The sequence below is a fragment of the Pleurodeles waltl genome, chromosome 1_1 (genome assembly GCF_031143425.1).
Source record: "Pleurodeles waltl isolate 20211129_DDA chromosome 1_1, aPleWal1.hap1.20221129, whole genome shotgun sequence".
Taxonomy (NCBI): Eukaryota; Metazoa; Chordata; class Amphibia; order Caudata; family Salamandridae; genus Pleurodeles; species Pleurodeles waltl.
The window spans coordinates 241,879,277-241,896,956 of record NC_090436.1 but is presented as its reverse complement, the minus strand read 5'-3'; the positions used below and the strand labels follow the sequence as shown (position 1 = coordinate 241,896,956).

Sequence of the window (17,680 nt, the reverse complement as noted above, 5' to 3'; positions counted from 1 at the left end):
ACATATTTCTATTAGGCCAATCTGCCCCCAGGGGTGGCAGAAACCACTTAGGCACCAGGGATTGGTGCTTGTGTATGTGTGTGTTTTGTTTGTGGGGGCAGCCCCTTGGGCAAGGGTCTCTCCCCATGGAGGCACATTACTGTTGGCCATACCTTCTCCCCTTGGGGGCAGGTCAGCCTATTTTTGGAAGGTCCATCTACCCCCAACGGGGGCAGAAAGCCCACTAGAGACCAGGGAAGATTTCTTTTTCATAAAGAGGGTAGGGGTATGGCTGTACCCTGACCCCAAATAAATGGGGCCACAATTGTTCTGCCCACAAGTTGGCGGATGGGGCAATTACCCCCGATCCACTCCCTGGGTGGGCAGAAAGCCTACTAGATACCAGGGAATAAAAAAAAAATAGTGGGCTGGTGGCTACCAACCAGTATGGGCATGCTTATGCCCCCAACCCCAACTGAAGGGGGTAACAGTCTTTCAGCTCTGCCCTGCATGTCAAACCATCTTATCCCACGGCAAGCATGAGGCAAGCAAGAGGATATTTTATTATTTTGACTTTGGCTTTCATATTTGGGCCATGAGAGCTTGTCTAACTCTCAAAATTGTCCCACTTGGAATGGTGAGGGCTTCACTTTTTGGACTTTGGGATGCTGCCGTGTGGAAAAATCCACAAAACCTAGACACATCTGAAAACTAAACATCTGGGTGGGTCCAGGGTGGTGTGCTTCACATGCACCTGCACCATTTTCTTACCCACAATGCCCTGCAAACATCCAACTTTGCTGGACATCACACATTTTTCCCACATTTTTGTGATGGAACCTTCCGTAATCTGCAGGAATCCACAACATTCCTACCGCTCAGCATTGTTGTATCAATACTGATAAAAATTCTGCCCCACTTGTCAGCCTAAAAGTTTTTTTTTTCAAACTGCCCTCTTGGAGCCGCTTTGGTTCCTAGTCAATTCCGACATGTTTTTGGCTCTTCCCTGTCACAGGCACTTGATCCACCTAACCAAGTGAGGTATCGTTTTTATCGGGAGAAGGAGGGGAACGTTGGGTGGTAGGAAATATGTCCTGGTCAGTGATCCCATACAGAAATGTGGGAAAAATTTGATTTATTTAGCTAAATTTGAGGTTTGCTGAGGATTATGGATAAGAAAACACTGGGGGATCCACGCAATTCACATCTCCCTTCACTCCCTCGGGTGTCTAGTTTTCAGAAATGTTCGGGTTTGGTAGGTTGCCATGTATGGTTGCTGTGCCCAAGACCAAAAACGCAGGTGCCCCCCCTCAAAAACAGGTAGTTTTGTATTTGATCATTTTGATGTGTCCACATAGTGTTTTTGGGGCATTTCCTTTCACAGGCACTAGGCCTACCCATACAAGTGAGGTATCATTTATATTGGGAGACTTGGGGGAACGCTGGGTGGAAATTTGTGGCTCCTCTCAGGTTCCAGAACTTTCTGTCAACGAAATGTGAGGAAAATTTGTTTTTTTTGGCCAAATTTTGAGGTTGCAAAGGATTCTGGGTAACAAAACCTAGTTAGAGCCCCACAAGTCACCCCATCTTAGATTCCCCCACGTGTCTAGTTTAAAAAATTGCAGACGTTTGGTAAGTTTCCTTAGGTGCCGGCTGAGCTAGAGGCCAAAATCCACAGCTAGGCACTTTGCAAAAAATAGCTCTGTCTTCTTTGGGAAAATGTGATGTGTCCACGTTGTGTTTTGGGGCATTTCCTGTCACGGACACTAGTTCTACCCACATAAGTGAGGTACCATTTTTATCGGGAGACTTGGGAAAATGCTGTGTGGAAGGAAATTTGTGTCTCCTCTCAGATTCCAGAACTTTTTGTCACCGAAATGTGAGGAAAAAGGTTTTTTGGGGGCAAATTTTGAGGTTTATAAAGGATTCTGGGTAACAAAACCTAGTGAGAGCCCTACAAGTCACCCCATCTTGGATTCCCATAGGTGTCTAGTTTTAAGACATGCAGAGGTTTGGTAGGTTTCCCTAGGTGCCGGCTGCGCTAGAGGCCAAAATCCACAGCTAGGCACTTTGCAAAAAAATAACTCAGTTTTCTTTGGGAAAATGTGATCTGTCCACGTTGTGTTTTGGGGCACTTACTGTTGTTGGCACTAGGTCAACCCACACAAGTGAGGTACAATTGTTATCGGGATACTTGTGGGAACGCTGGGTGGAAGGAAATTTGTGGGTCCTCTCAGATTTCAGATCTTTTGTCACCGAAATGTGACGAAAAAGTATTTTTTGGGCCAAATTTTGAGGATTCCGGGTAACAGAACCTGGTGAGAGCCCCACAAGTCACCCCATCCTGGATTCCCCTAGGTGTCTAGTTTTATAAAATGCACAGGTTTGGTAGGTTTCCCTAGGTGCTAGGTCACCTAGAGGCCAAAATTCACAGCTAGGCACTTTGCAAAAATCAGTCATATTTCTGTGTAAAAAGGTGATGTGTCCTTGTTGCGTTTCTTGTCGTGGGCATTAGGCCTACCCACGAAAGTGGGGTACCATTTTTAACTGGAGACTTGGGGGAACACAGAATAGCAGAACAAGTGTTATTGTCCCTTGTCTTTCTCTACATTTTCTCCTTCTAAATGTAAGACAGTTTGTAAAAAAGACGTCTATTTGAGAAATGCCCTGTAATTCACATGCTAGTATAGGGACCCCGGGCTTCAGATATGTGCAAATAACCACTGCTTCTTAACACCTTATCTTGCGCACATTTTGGAAATAAAAAGGTTTCCTTGATACCTATTTTTCAGTCTTTATATTTCACCAAATTAATTGCTTTATACCCGGTATACAATGAAAACCTGTTGCAAGGTGCAGCTTATTTACTGGCTCTCGGTACCTAAGGTTCTTGATGAACCTACAAGCCCTATATATCCCCGCAACCAGACGAGTCCATCAGACGTAACGGTATATTGCTTTCAAAAATCTGACATAGCAGCAAAAAGTTGCAGAGTAAAACATGGAGAAAAATGGCTGTTTTATTCAGCTCAATTTCAATATTATTTTATTTCAGCTGTTATTTTCTGTAGGAAAACCTTGTAGGATCTACACAAATGACCCCTTGCTGAATTCAATCAATCAATCAATCAATCATTTGTTAAGCGTGATACTCACCCGTTAGGGTCTCAAGGCGCTGGGGTGGGGGGAAGGTTGCTACTGCTCGAATAGCCTTGTCTTGAGTCTTTTCCTGAAGGTCAGGAGGTCCTGGGTCAGACGTAGGTCAACGGGGAGGGAGTTCCAGGTTTTGGTGGGGAGGTGGGAGAAGGATTTGTCGCCGGCTGGTGATATGGGGTGCGTGAGGGGCAGAGGGGACAGGCGCTGGGTGCGGTCCAGGAGGAGTCCAGACGGGCGCAGACGGGCTTGCCATTAAGAAGGGGAGGTGGGAGGGAGGAGCAGCTGGGAGGTGGGAGGTAAGGGCGAACGGGGGCGCGAGGGGGGCAGGGCCACAGGAACGCAGCGGCGGGGAACAGACGGCTCAGAAGAGCCGAAAACGGGCGGGAAGGGGAGCGCAAAGCAGCACGAAGGAGAGAAGGCTAAAAGCACAGAAAATTCAGAAAAAAGCACAGACATGGCAATAAATACAAAAAAGGATACGAACGGTAACACAACACACTCACAGTACTTACGGACCCCACTAGACACCAGGGATGAGGCGCAGGCGGGTGCCTGCGAGTGGTGGGGGGCCTCGAATTCGCTGCAGCAGCGAGGGCGCGGTGGAAGGCACGAGCACAGACTGGAGGAGCTGCGCAGCATGAGTGGTGAGCCCAGACCTTAAAAGCAGGTCAGGGGTCACTCCGAGCACTGCACAATGGCTGCCATTAAGAAGGAGAGGTGGGAGGGAGGAGCAGCTGGGATGCGGGAGGTGAGGGCGAATGGGGGAACAAGGGGGGCGGGGCCGCAGGGACGCAGCGGCGGGGAACAGACGGCTCAGAAGAGCTGAAAATGGGCAGGAAGGGGAGCGCAAAGCAGCACGGCGGAGAGAAAGCTAAAAGCACAGAAAAGTATAAAAAAAGCACAGAAATGGCAATAAATATAAAAAAGGATACGAACTGTAACACTACACACTCACAGTACTTACGGACCGCACTAGACACCAGAGATGAGGCGCAGGCGGGTGCCTGCAGGTGGTGGAGGGCCTCGAACTCGCTGCAGAAGCGAGGGTGGGGTGGCAGGCATGGGCACAGACTGGAGGAGCTGCGCGGCGTGAGAGGCAAGCCCAGACATTAAAAGCAGGTCAGGGGTCACTCCGAGAACCGCGCAGCAGCCGCCATTAAGAAGGGGAGGTGAGAGGGAGGAGCAGCTAGGAGGCCGAAGGTGATGGCGAATGGGGGTGTGAGGGGCCACAGGGATGCAGCGGCGGGGAACGGACGGCTCAGAAGAGCCAAAAACGGGCGGGAAGGGGAGCGCAAAGCAGTGCAGTGCAGAGAAGGCTAAAAGTACAGAAAATTATGAAAAAAGCACAGAAATTGCAATAAATACAAAAAAGGATACGAATGGTAACACAACACACTCACAGTACTTACGGACCCCACTAGACACCAGGGATGAGGCGCAGGCGGGTCCCTGTGGGTGGTAGAGGTCCTCGAACTCGCGGCAGCAGCAAGGGTGGGGTGGAGGAGCTGCCAATTTCTTCTACTTTTCAGAAATGTTTAGCTTTCTGGGATCCACTATTGGTTTCACACCCATTTCTGTCACTAACTGGAAGGAGGCTAAAAATACAAAAAATAGTGAAAATGGGCGATGTCCCAGTAAAATGCCCAAATTGTGTTAAAAAATGTGGTTTTCTGATTCACGTCTGCCTGTTCCTGAAAGTTAGGAAGATGGTGATTTTAGCAACGCAAACCCTTTGTTAATACCATTTTCAGGGAACAAAAACACAAGCCTTCTTCTGTAGCCCTTTTTTCCCATGTGCCCCTACTGTAATAACAAAGTGCTCTGGGGCACACAAAGCAGAGGCACATGCCTGTTGCACCCCTGGGGCACTTTCTGTAATACAGCCCCTGGAGTCATTGTTTTTATGATGGAGTCATCTGGATGCTAAAACATCAACACAGTCATATTTATATGGACAACCAATATTATCAAATAGCTAGCATGTAAATATTTCTTCTTCCAGTTCCTAGCTGCCTTTATTTCCCTGAAATTCTTTTTTTAAACATTCCCAGCTGGAGGTACAGTACTTTTGAATCTGACCTGCTTTCCATAAAAGCAATATGCTTAATTAAAGATTAAATTCAATTTTGCATTGGTAGATGGCAGAACATCACTTTCCAAGAAGTATTGTCTTCTTCAAGTTAAAGAAAAGCTTTTCCTTATCAGACTTTCGTGAATACTATAATTTGGGACTACCTTGAGAAGACTACCTCTGAGGTGATGGTGACAAAGAATCAACCTTGCACATGAAGAAACATTTAAAGCTACATAAGAAAATGACTAGTAATAATATACAAGTATCTTCCAGTCCTCTCTGAAAATGGTCAGTCTGGAATTATATTCATGTGAAAGTGGACATGTTTTTCCCCACCCCATTGACTGTACCTGGGTCTCTCCTCTACTATTTCCTGAGACTGAAACTGTAAGAAATTGGGTTACTAGTTGACTGGGGTGTGAGCCCTGGTGAAGCAACAACCACAATCCTTGTCAGGAGGAGGAACAAGGCAACCCTAAATTAACCTGTGTTCAACCCTCTGGCAGTTTGCCACAGAGAAGTCAGGCTTTATTTGGAGGCAGTGTATAAAGTATTTATGAAACACCTCAAACAGTAATAAAGTGAAAGACACCACACAAAAAGGATCCCACAACAAGTTAGAACAATAGAATGATTTTTAAAACAAGACCGAATTGACAACAATCCCAGTAGAACCGGAGATATACAGTTTTAAAGATTTCAGTAAAAATAATACCAAAAAGCACAAACCACCAACTGTGAATATGGAGCGTAGGCCGGCTACAGAAACCCAGTTAGGTCCGCTGAGCACAGAACCTTAAATCCTGGTTTACAAAGTGTTGGAGGGTCCTCGTCGACTATGTGTTGCACAGCTGAAGTGATGCACCGGTTCCAAGATGCAGCTATGCTGCGAGGCTGCGATGGGAGGTCCTGCATCATCTTCGAGGATCCTGTTGAGGGCTTGTGATGTGAAGTCCGGCATGAAGTATGTGTCATGCAGTCGGGACAATGTGTCAGTTCCAAGGAGCTGCAAAGCATAGCCTGACTTTGTCATCGACCCTGCCATCGATGAGGGATGCGAGGGCCTGCACTGAGGATTCGTCGCACAGTGATAGTTCCAAAGAAGCAGTGGGCTTGCAGACGATGCAGGTCTTTGCAAGGGGGAAGATCCATGAAGCAGGGAAGATGGGTCAGTTCTGCTCCAGATTGTGCTGCACAGCAGAAAAGATGCATCAGGTCAGATAGCAGAACACCTTCATCTTACTTCCAAGGGTTCAGGACGGGATAGCACCACTTGGCAGGGTAGACTGACAGATGGCAGTGTCGAGGTGATGGGTCAATGTTGTTGAAGCCTTCTGTCCCTGAGGCTCAGGTCAGGAGGCCAACTTGCCCTTGGAGTCACCCTGGGGTCCTTGTTTGAACAGCTACAGGTCCAGTCCTTCTTACCCAGGCAAGAAGGCAGATGGTCAGCGCAACAGGGCAGCAGACCTTCAGCGCAGCAGTCCACCATATTGGCAGTCCTTTCAGCAGCACAGCAGTCCTTCTTCCTGGCAGAGAATCCACAGGTCCAAAATAGTACTGAAGAGTTGGAGCCTAAGGTCCAATATTTATACCCAGGTCCACCTTTGAAGTAAGAGAAGCTTTTAGTGGCATGCCTTTGAAGTGCACAGGTGCCCTGCTTTCCTTGCTTTGGCTCCAGACTAATTACGGGAGGTATTCTGTCCTTTGTGTGGAAGCAGGACACATCCTATTCAAGTGTAAGTGGCTGTCTGGGAACACACAAATCCCAACTACACACAGTCATGTGACCCAGAGACAAGCTGCAGGCACCAAGGGGCATTTTCAAATTTGTAATTTTAATTGTGAGTGGTAGACCTTGCAGTATTGAAGTACAAATTTGAGAATGTTTCACTACCAGGACATGTAAAACTTAAAAGTACATTAATGGATTGGATGTTTATTCAGTGACAGGCAGTAGTGATTAATTTCATTATTGCGAATTCATTAGCTCATAATTGATCCATATACAGCACCTCATATCTATATATTTGTTTACTGCTCCTAGTGACATATTGGGCTATTCGGGTAATCCCTGTTTTGAAACTCTTTCAGCTTATATTGTCATGCACAGCTGCCATGTCCCCATACCTGACAAGACTCCTATTATTAAATTACATGAACAAATTACTCAAAAGAAGGCTTGTTGAGCTCCTAGCAAAAACCCTTGAGGGTAAGGGTAGTGAACTAGATCTGAGATTAAAGGACAGACATAATTATATAAATGGATATAGGGAATAATCAAAGGGCAGCATGAAGCCCCACCTGGTTTCTAGTGCATTATTTTTACAGCGCACTGTTAACATAGTAGGTTTAGACATCTGTGGTAGAGATCCATGTGCAAATATTGTCACACACTAAACTCAAAAGCCTAAACTTAGACTTCCTTCAAAGTATTTTATTATATATTTTATTTTTAATTTTCAGAGTAGGTAAAAGCATTGTTGACTAATAGTACAAACAGTTATCTGTTGCACAACAAAGTTGCAAGACTCAGGAAGTAGAGACTGCTTAGAAAAATGTTATCACACCAATGCCAGAAATATTCCCTGAATTTCTAGTAGTCCTATTTAGCTTGCACTAACTCACAAATCAATTGGAATCTGTTGGGTAGGATCTTAGTATGGATGACTCTATTACTCTTTCAAGCTGCTCATAGTAATGATTGCCCCAGCACTCCTCAGCATACTCAACTACCAACCACGTTCATGGTATCACTGGATATCACCCCAGAATGGATGTACAGAAGGCCCCAATCAAGCAAACACATGCAAACTATCACCCTAGTGAAGCCTTCTTTCAGTAACATTGCTACTACAGTACAGATGAGAACCCATATTTTAGAATTAGGGCTTCTGGTTGTCAGAGCATGCACCCTGTACAAGCAGGAACCACCACTCTAGTCAGGATAAGCTAGATACACACTTAGAGATAACCTGTGCTCACCCTCCGGTAGCTTGGCACAAAACAGTCAGGCTTATCTAAGAGCAATGTGTAACGTATTTGTGCAACACACACGCAATTACATATTGAAACCACCTCACAAATACTCCACACGGGGTGAGTAAAATAGACTGTATATGTATGAGTAACACAAGACTAAAGTGACACAAATCTAATAAGTAGAAGTAGAGTTATGAATTTTTAGAAGAATAAACAAAAAAAGCGCTTAGAAGTCAATACCGCTTACTCGAGGTCACAATGGAATGGGGTAGATCCAAAGTTCAGGCCAACCGGAGTGAATGGCAGTCAGGCAACAGGACCCATGCAGTGCCCTTTGAAAAAGTACCTCCGATGGAGGGTAATGGCGACGTCGAGGAGTGATGCACAGCCAATGTGTTAGTTCCGATCCGCGCAGCAAGGGATGTGCCATCATCAAGCCACGTAGTTGTTGATGCAATGTCCTTGAGGTGTGGCAATTAGTGAGATCCCCTCTTTCCACTGATGCCTTTGCCCATTCATTTTTCCTCTCCTCTTTCTCAGGGCCACTGCCCTATTGGGCCTTTGTTTTGGGATCCTCCAGGTAGTAGCAGGACTTTGTATTCTCTGGAATTCCAAAGGGGCGCAGTTAAGGCACAGTCTGCTCAGCCCAGTATTTCACAATGAGACTAATGCGGCCCCAAATTCCCCTTGATTACTATCAAACCATTGAAGTGAGATGGTGGGCTGACCCAACAGTCCTTCACTTACAATCGTAGTGACAGGCACAGATCTCTGCCATCGTCCTCCTGTCCTCTTCCAAGCCCTATGCAGCCAGGCTACTTTCAGCCCTAGTCTTTCACTTTATTCTATAATTCACTTCCCCCCTTTCCCTTCGAAAGGTGCAATTTCTACTCCACAGGCCCTCTTAGAGGTATCATTGCTGATATAGTAGGGTCATGAGACCCAGATACTGAGCCAGCTCAGAGGAAGAGTCTTTCATGTACCTGCAAAGCTGTACATTTTGTTAGCAGTGCTCTTAAGTTATACATTTGGTTTCAGGCTATTGCTTGGTAATCATTTTGGCATTCACACGCATTTTGGAATGTGCTATTGGAGCCTTTTTACAAAGGATTAATACTTATTCTGATCATTGTCTCATTATGCATTTTATTGATTAATTGAAAGGCTCGGCGGGCCCTCACCTATTGCCTTCCAACAACTCGTAGAAAGGCTAGATCAAAAAAGTGAAACTTGAGCAGCATACAGGGAAAATATGACAACCAGGGCCATTATAAGCAGAATGGGACATAGAATTCCAAAGAATAGGGAGCCATTACCCAATAGTCATTACCCCACATGACCTTTACCCCACAGTCTTTGCCATTCTAGAAATTATCACACATGATAGTAGGAGGAAAGGGAGGAAGGTATGGGTGGTTTTAGGGTGTAGGGGTGGGAAAAGGTTCATAGATTGTAAAGGGAGGTAAAGAACTTTTAAAAAAGGGGAGCTTGGGGATTACCCATCAAAACAGAAAAAAGGGAGTCACGCAGGTAAAGAACTGTATAGTTATAGATGTGTAATAAAAACTGTATACTTATAAATGTGTGATATACATATATATATATATATATATATATATATATATATGTGTATATATATATATATGTATATATGTATATATATATATATATATATATATATATATATATATATATATATATTTATATACTGTATATGTAAAAACCAAACAGAAATGTATAAAAATGCGCACTCAGGAATTCAAAAAGTAAAGCAAAGGCTTTTAATCACAACGCGTTTCGGCTGTCGACACAGCCTTGATCACTTGAATTTCACCACCAATTGGACAACAGTTAAATATATTGCATTCAGTTGCATAAAAACAGGACTGGAAGAGGAAAAATATAACTTAAAGAAAGGGCACACAAACGATTACTCATAATGAAATCTCGTACATATTTAACACTAAAGAGACATTCTTCAACAATTCATCGATATAAAATCAATAATGTAATTTATCAAGAAGATTCTCTCAAACACTATATCCAGTTGACATTCACAGAAGAATATAAAATAATTTTTTGTTTTGTTTTTGAATGTTTTATCATATGTTGCCCGCAAATCTGGGGAAGGGAAAAATATGTTGAAATCCACTAAATTCAGTATATGCAGCATTTATATAAATATAGATAAATTATCAATATCTAAAAGCCAATAAATACCAAATACAATACTACATATATATAAAAATATAATACCCCCATTCCAGATTTCATCAATTATTTATAAGATATCAAAAACAAAATTATACTTCCTCAAAAGTAATTACATGAACCTGTTAAGAATAAAACAACACAATTGCAATATAATCTAGTTATTCAATCGACATTAAACAAAACAAAGAAATTGAAATATGGGCTCAAATAAGTATACAAAACATCCTTATCTGCGTATCCATCACCCAAAAACACCATGTGAAGATCTAAATAGGTGAAAACAAGGGAAGGTAAATGGGATCCATTATCATCCATCCGACCCCCAATTTCCTGTAAAAATATGAAATAAGCTAATTACACACTTTAAAATACAGTGAAAATCTAAAACCTCATTAGCAAAGAAATATAGACAGATATTGACTTCAAATTTAAAGAATAAAAAATATATATAATACAGTATACACTTATAAATATTTGTTAGGCATCAACCGATCATCTAATCTTCATATAGTCTTCATATAGGTGAGTAATCAGTTCCTCACCAGAATTCAACCCTTTTGGCATCTTGGTTTCCAAGTCCAAAATATATCTAGATTTCTTTTTATGTAATAATTGTACTATATTACTACCTCTGCGATATAATGGCACATGTTCAAAAGTAAAATATGCCAGTAGAGAACAATCAGAGTTATGTTCTTGTTCAAAATGTCTAGCTACAGGGTAGTGTGCATCTTTAGATGTATTAGCTTTCATATTTTGCAAGACACGCTTCTTAGCACTATGTTTTGTACTACCCACATACCACCTTTGACACAGACATTCTAATATATAGATTGCAAAAGGAGTACTGCAAGTAAAAAATTGAGTAATCTGCTGCATATTTCCTGGTTTGCATGTATGATATTCTTTGCGCATCGTGCTGTTGCGACTGGCCTTACAATGTCCACAGGGAAAAAATCACTGAAGGTTATGTTCTCTGATTTGGGGAATAGTGGTGATATCATTAGATCTTAAAATATTGTGAAAACTCCGTGCTCTTCTATATGTAATCTTAGGTCTTTTCTGAATTAAGTTCCCAATAATAGGATCACTTCTCAAAATGTTAAAAAATTTTGAAACAATTTTCTTAATCTGAGTAGTGTCTTCATTATAGGTCATAATCAATCTAATACTGTCCGTATCATCATTCTTTATTTTAGATGTATTTTTTAAATAAAGTCTGTATTCTCTTTACCCCTTTCAATCTTTCAGTTTTTCAGTTGCCTTCTTGATCACCCCATTGGGGTATCCTCGTTGTTTAAACCTCAAAATCATATCTTCAAACCCGGAATGAGCACTGAAGATGAATTATATATATATATATATATATATATATATATATATATATATATAACCTACTGGCGGTTGCCCGTAGGAAGTTATAGTTAGGTCCTAGTTTCCATAGAAAAAGCGCTTTTGTTTTGCCAATAACTTTGGTGCTGTTTCACGATTCTTCATGAAATTTTCAAAACTAGTATGATAGGCAATTCAGCTGCTGTGCTGAAAGTTTAAGGGTGATCCATCTAGTGGTGGCCAAAAAATAGGGGGGTCCCTAAACTCTTTTTCCCCCATGCAATTTCTCATGGGGATTTTGAACATGACAACATCTCGTACCACTGGACAGAATTACACCCTCTGCACATTTGGCAAAAAGGTAGCTCTTGGTCGAGAAAGAGCTCTTTTTATTATTTGGTGTGCTTTAGAATAATTAAAGAAAAAACTAAATTGTATTTTTGGATGCAGATACTCTGCAGAACTCAGAGATTTCATGCTGAGATCTGATAGACCTCTAAAAGCCAGTAAGTATTGCCAGCCATTTTAGGACTCAGTCAAGACCCAAAAGAAAGTGAAAAAGAAGGAAAAGGGGGCAGGGTAGGAATACTCTGACTCCCTAGACCTAGTGCAGGTGTCCCCCAGGGACCCAAAAACATTGTTTCTTAATTTTCACAGCAAAATTCATGGAGGATGAATTTTGGTGAAATGTTTTTAAAAACGAGCGCAGTTTCCCATGCCTGTTTTTTCAGCCCCTAGGTGGACGAAGTTTCAAGAGCATATTATAATATTAAAAGGTGGAGGGGTGCAAATGTGGCCCCCTTCACCAAGGGCATATTGGGCTTCCGGGACCATCGCCTCCTGGAGCATAGCCAAATGAAAAGTAGGAGGGGGGCCGCGAGGCTCCCTTCCAGGGCAGATTTTGGACCCAAAGGACTACCATCTTCCCAGGTCTGGCCCTCTGCACAATCAAGAGGCACCCCTCGTGGAGCCATTAATGGCCTTAGGGACTGTCACTCCCCCCAGGGCTGGCTCCCTATCTCCTGAGGTACCAACCCTCAGGAGATAGCAGTTTGGTTTTGCACAGTGGAACTTTGACAGCTCCAGCCAAGCAAAAGCAAAATCTAGGTCCACTGTCTGGAAGCAAACTGGTCAAGTGGGTAAGAAAAGATTAAATTAATGCTACCTCACAGAGGGAGTTGCATTTTTAGCCTCTCTTTGCATGTAGGAGCAATGGAGGTACCCCGGGGCCCTTGAGGCTCCCTCGCGATCCCCAGGAGAGTTTTTGCATTTTGCAGAGGCAAAGCTAATGTGTTTTTTTTGCTCTTGATTGGTGTGTTTGCATTTCGAGTGCAATATGTTATGTAGTGATTTCATGAGTGGGGTCCTTCTTGACATCCCCTGCTGAGAACAGAGCTTGTTGTTTAACCACTACAAGTATGCGAAATGACCTAGAAGTCCCAACCGTTTGCCCTTGCCTCATATATGTTAGTGATATGCAACTTCTTTCTACCTTTTTCCAGAATGTTGGACAGCTTACCAAAAGATCCCCTCAATGCATTTCCTGTCAAATGTGGAGTGCGTTCTTTATGCAGATGAACACTGGCCCTTCTCCACCAAACAAAGAAGCACTTACTACATATAATTAGGAGGATGTACCCTTGTTTGGTGGAGATTCAACTCTTTGTAGTCTTGTAATGCTCTCTACAAGAGGATCCATGTTATTGCAGATTTGTGTGTGAAGATGCTCCAGGAACAATCACATGGCCAAAATTATAGACACACAAGGACACTGGAGACATTACCTCATGGTCCTTTACACAGCTGTAATATAGGAGATGCACTATACATTTACCCAATAATGTGTCACTTACTAATTAGCCAGTAGAAAGTACTCCAGTTGGGTAGATGTTTTATCTCAAAACAGTGGACTCTTCTTGAATAACTAAGCAGGTCAGAATGCATGCTGGCACCATACAGGATGCTCCTTTCACAGAAATAAACCTTAATGCGAAGCACTTACAAATATAAACAAGGCAGGTGCCTCAGTTGAAACTCCACTTCCGTAAAGTACACATCATACTAACTTCAAAGCAAAGCAAGTTTGTTTTGTGGGTAGTTCCAAATTGAAAAATTATCTGGAATCCTTGATGGAGGTAAATGTATTGTTGGTCATTTGGAGCACAATATGCTCTGTAGTGAATGATACAAATGTTTTTTTTTTCCTGTCATCTCCTGTTGAGAACAGAGCATATCAGTCTCCCTTTCAACTACTATGAGTATGCAAAATTACTAGAAGCCCCGTCCATTTGGCCAAAGGCCCTGTGTGGCACAGGGTTGGATGCCTATGGGGGGTTAGCTATAGGGCCTGGCAGCTGGTTGTGGCCAACTCCTGCAGTGTGCGGCCAAAGGCCATGCGCGACAAGGGTTGGATAAACATAAGGTAAATTAATATTACTTAACATTAAAAAAAACAAAAGTTACAGGAATTTTATAGTTAGGTTCTGTATTTAAAGTCACAAAACCATAGAAATTCTATAACTTGCGCACTCACAGCTAATTACCCCCCCATATTACATCATTCATATCATCTTCTGTGGCATCTTTGATAATACTCACTGCAACATTTGCAAATACTTTTTGATAAGAAGACTGTGGGGGTCATTCTGACCCTGGCGGTCCGAGACCGCCAGGGCCACGGATGACTGAAGCACCGCCAACAGGCTGGCGGTGCTTCATTGCCCATTCCGACCGCGGCTGTAAAGCTGCGGTCGGAAAACCGGGTCCGGCGGTTTCCCGACGGATTTCCCCCGGCTGGGCGAATCCTCCATGGCGGCGCTGCAAGCAGCGCCGCCATGGGGATTCTGACCCCCTTCCCGCCAGCTTGTTTCTGGCGGTTTTTACCGCCAGGAACAGGCTGGCGGGAGCGGGTGTCCTGGGGCCCCTGGGGACCCCTGCACTGCCCATGCCACTGGCATGGGCAGTGCAGGGCCCCCGTAACAGGGCCCCAGCCTGCTTTTCACTGTCTGCCTAACAGACAGTGAAAAGCGCGACGGGTGCAACTGCACCCGTCGCACACCTGCAACACCGCCGGCTCCATTCGGAGCCGGCTTCTGTGTTGCAGACCCCTTTCCCGCTGGGCCGGTGGGTGCTACCTTAGGTAGCGCCCGCCGGCCCAGCGGGAAAGTTAGAATGGCCCCAGCGGTCTTTTGATCGCGGGGTGGCCGAATGGCGGTTCCCTCCAGGCGGGCGGCGACCGCCACCCGCCGGGGTCAGAATGACCTCCTGTGTATGGCTGGGGCCTGAGTTATAGTTATCTTAGGGGATGAGTTATAGTTATTTGTAAAAACAGCTACATTTCTATGGTTTTGTGTGTGTAAATTCAGAACCTAACTAATCTAACGCCCTTTTAACCTTTGTTTTTTCAGTGAATATATGTATATATTATTATGTGTATATATATATATATATATATTTGCATATGCACATTTCTGTGCTAGTGTGTGTGTATATATATATTTCTATCAATATATTTATAATTGTGTCTATAGATGGATACATAGATCTATAGATATATAGATTTATATAGATATAGAAATAGATATGTGTGTGTGCATATATCTAATTATATGTGTTAAAAATTGGGTCTCTAGTTGGCAGAGGTATTCAGCCTTTTCCAAGCAGGGACCACAATCCTAGTCAGGGTAAGTCACAATACACCCCAAACTATCCTGTGCTCACCCTCTGATAGCTTGGCATAGAGCAGGTAGGCTTAACTTAGAAGGCAATGTGCAGTATTTGTGCAATAACTCATACAGTAACACAGTAAAAACACCACAAAATACACCACAGAGGTTTAGAAACATTGATTATATTTATCTGAATGAAATAAGGTAAAAAATATGAAAATCCAATGTACACAAGCAAAGTTATGAATTTTTCAAAGATTAAATCCCACTAATGTGCTTAGACACACAATAGCCCCAACTGAGGCTATCACAGCGTCATTGACGGAGTTGTTCCCAATAATCCAATGCCACAGGCACCGGTCAGGGGGGTCACACGGACCCCCAGGCACAGTACCTTTGGAAACAAAGAAGCAAAGATATTGCACGGAGTTGTGGAGATGCGGCGTCGCTGGAGCCGGGGCGATGTCAGTCTCTTACAGCATCCAGCGAGGTGTGGCATTGGTTACGTTCTGTGAGGCAGGGGAGGTGAGATGTTGGTTCAGTCCGGCTGCAGGGGGAGCTGGTGCGGCATCGGGCAGTGGGTGTCAGTTCCCGGTGACCCGGTAGAGTCCATGGATACAGTTGGTCAAGATGTGATGTGTTCACATTGCAGTGTTGCGCTCACACTGCAGGAGGTCAGCAGCATCACAGCGATGTCAGACTTGCTTTGCAGGCCACGGTCTTGTGTGCAGTGAGGACCATGGAGCCGGAGCAGGCAGAGGTGTGGCATCAGGCAGCAGCGTTGGTGCTGGAGTCGCTGATATCGGTACTGGACTCGCTGAAGTCAGTGAACTAGCTAGACGGTAGTAGGTGAAGTCTTTGTTGGCCCTGATAATTCAGAACGGGAAGCAAGCTCATTCCAAGCCATTGGAGGGCATTTTTAGGGAAGACAGAGTCCTTCCAGCAAAGTCAGAGGCCAGGAGGGCAACAAGCAGGGCAGCAGTCCTTCTCAACAAAGCAGTACAGATGAGTCCTTTGGGCAGCCAGGCAGTTTCTCTAACAGAGTGCAGGTGTCAATCCAGAAGTGTCTGATTTGGTGGGGACAGAGACTCAGTTTATATATCCCAAAATGTTTTTGAAGTGGGTTCGAAGAGTGGTTTTGAAGTGCACAAGTTCCCCTTTTAGCCCAGTCCTGTCTGCCAGGATATGGGTGGGGGTTAATAATATGATTTGGTACACTGTTCCGAAATTGAAAGAGAAGGAAAGAGAAAGAGTCCTGATAATCAGGAGCAATAGTCCTCACACACCATATTTGGTGTCATGCTTCATCATCGGACAGCTCCTCGTCAGACTGGCGCTGCAATGTCTGACGGGCACCCCCCGAGGGGGGGCTCTTTGCCGGAGATCTTTTTGAATATACTCGATGATGCCGCGGAGCCAAATATGGGTCAGAGAGAGGAAAAAATGTACAGAAAAAGAATAGTAAAATTGGCTCAGATCCCTCACTTAATAGTTTATTATTCGCTGTTGGGAAATGGTAAAGATTAAAAAGAAGTCAAGGGAGTGAAAACTGGAGACAATGCCCGGACACTCACACAAGAACAATCAAAATAATTAGGGAGGATGGAAGGGATCCAACACTCCTTAATATGCGGTCGACATGTTTCGCGTCGTTGTTGGTCCAACAGGATCCCGTGACGCTTCTTCAGGACCTACTAAATCATGAATTTTCTCCAAAAGAAAAAACAAAATACCTACACTCCTGTTGACTAACACTCACAGTCAGGGTGTCATCAGTCGCTTACTAGGACTAAACCGGACTGGCTTTCCTTTCCTATCAGTCGCCCATATCCATTTAGACAATAGGCTCCATGGGATATCGCTGGCCCATCGCCCGGTACACAGAAAATTTTCTTGGTTACCGGTGTTAGATGCAGCACCTACCCGGGGGTCGCGTTCCTCCTCTCTTACCCCCCTCTTTTTTCGAAGTATGGGTGGGGGTTATCAGTCCTTTGTGTGAGGGCAGGCCACTGGCCTTTGAAATGTAAAAGAGAGCTCCTCCACCATTCCTTCCCAGGGACACCCATCCAGTATGCAGATGAATGCAGATATTACTGAGTGTCCTGCCTTTTTGACTGTCTGGGTGGAATGCAAAAGGGGAGTTGACAACCAGCACAAATGTGTATTGGAGACAGGCTGTAACGCACAGTTGGAAGTGCTGAGAAATGCCTACTTTGTAAAACTGGCATTTCTAAAATAATAATATTAAATCCAACTTCACCAGTAAGCAAATTTTAAT

The 17,680-nt window shown here is 43.9% G+C and overlaps 1 protein-coding gene across 1 annotated transcript in view; it reads left to right on the top strand.

The window, feature by feature from the left end:
* LOC138283501 (complement component C6-like) overlaps positions 1-17,680 on the top strand; it is a 662,914-nt gene that overhangs the window by 464,408 nt on the left and 180,826 nt on the right. The window lies entirely within an intron of this gene.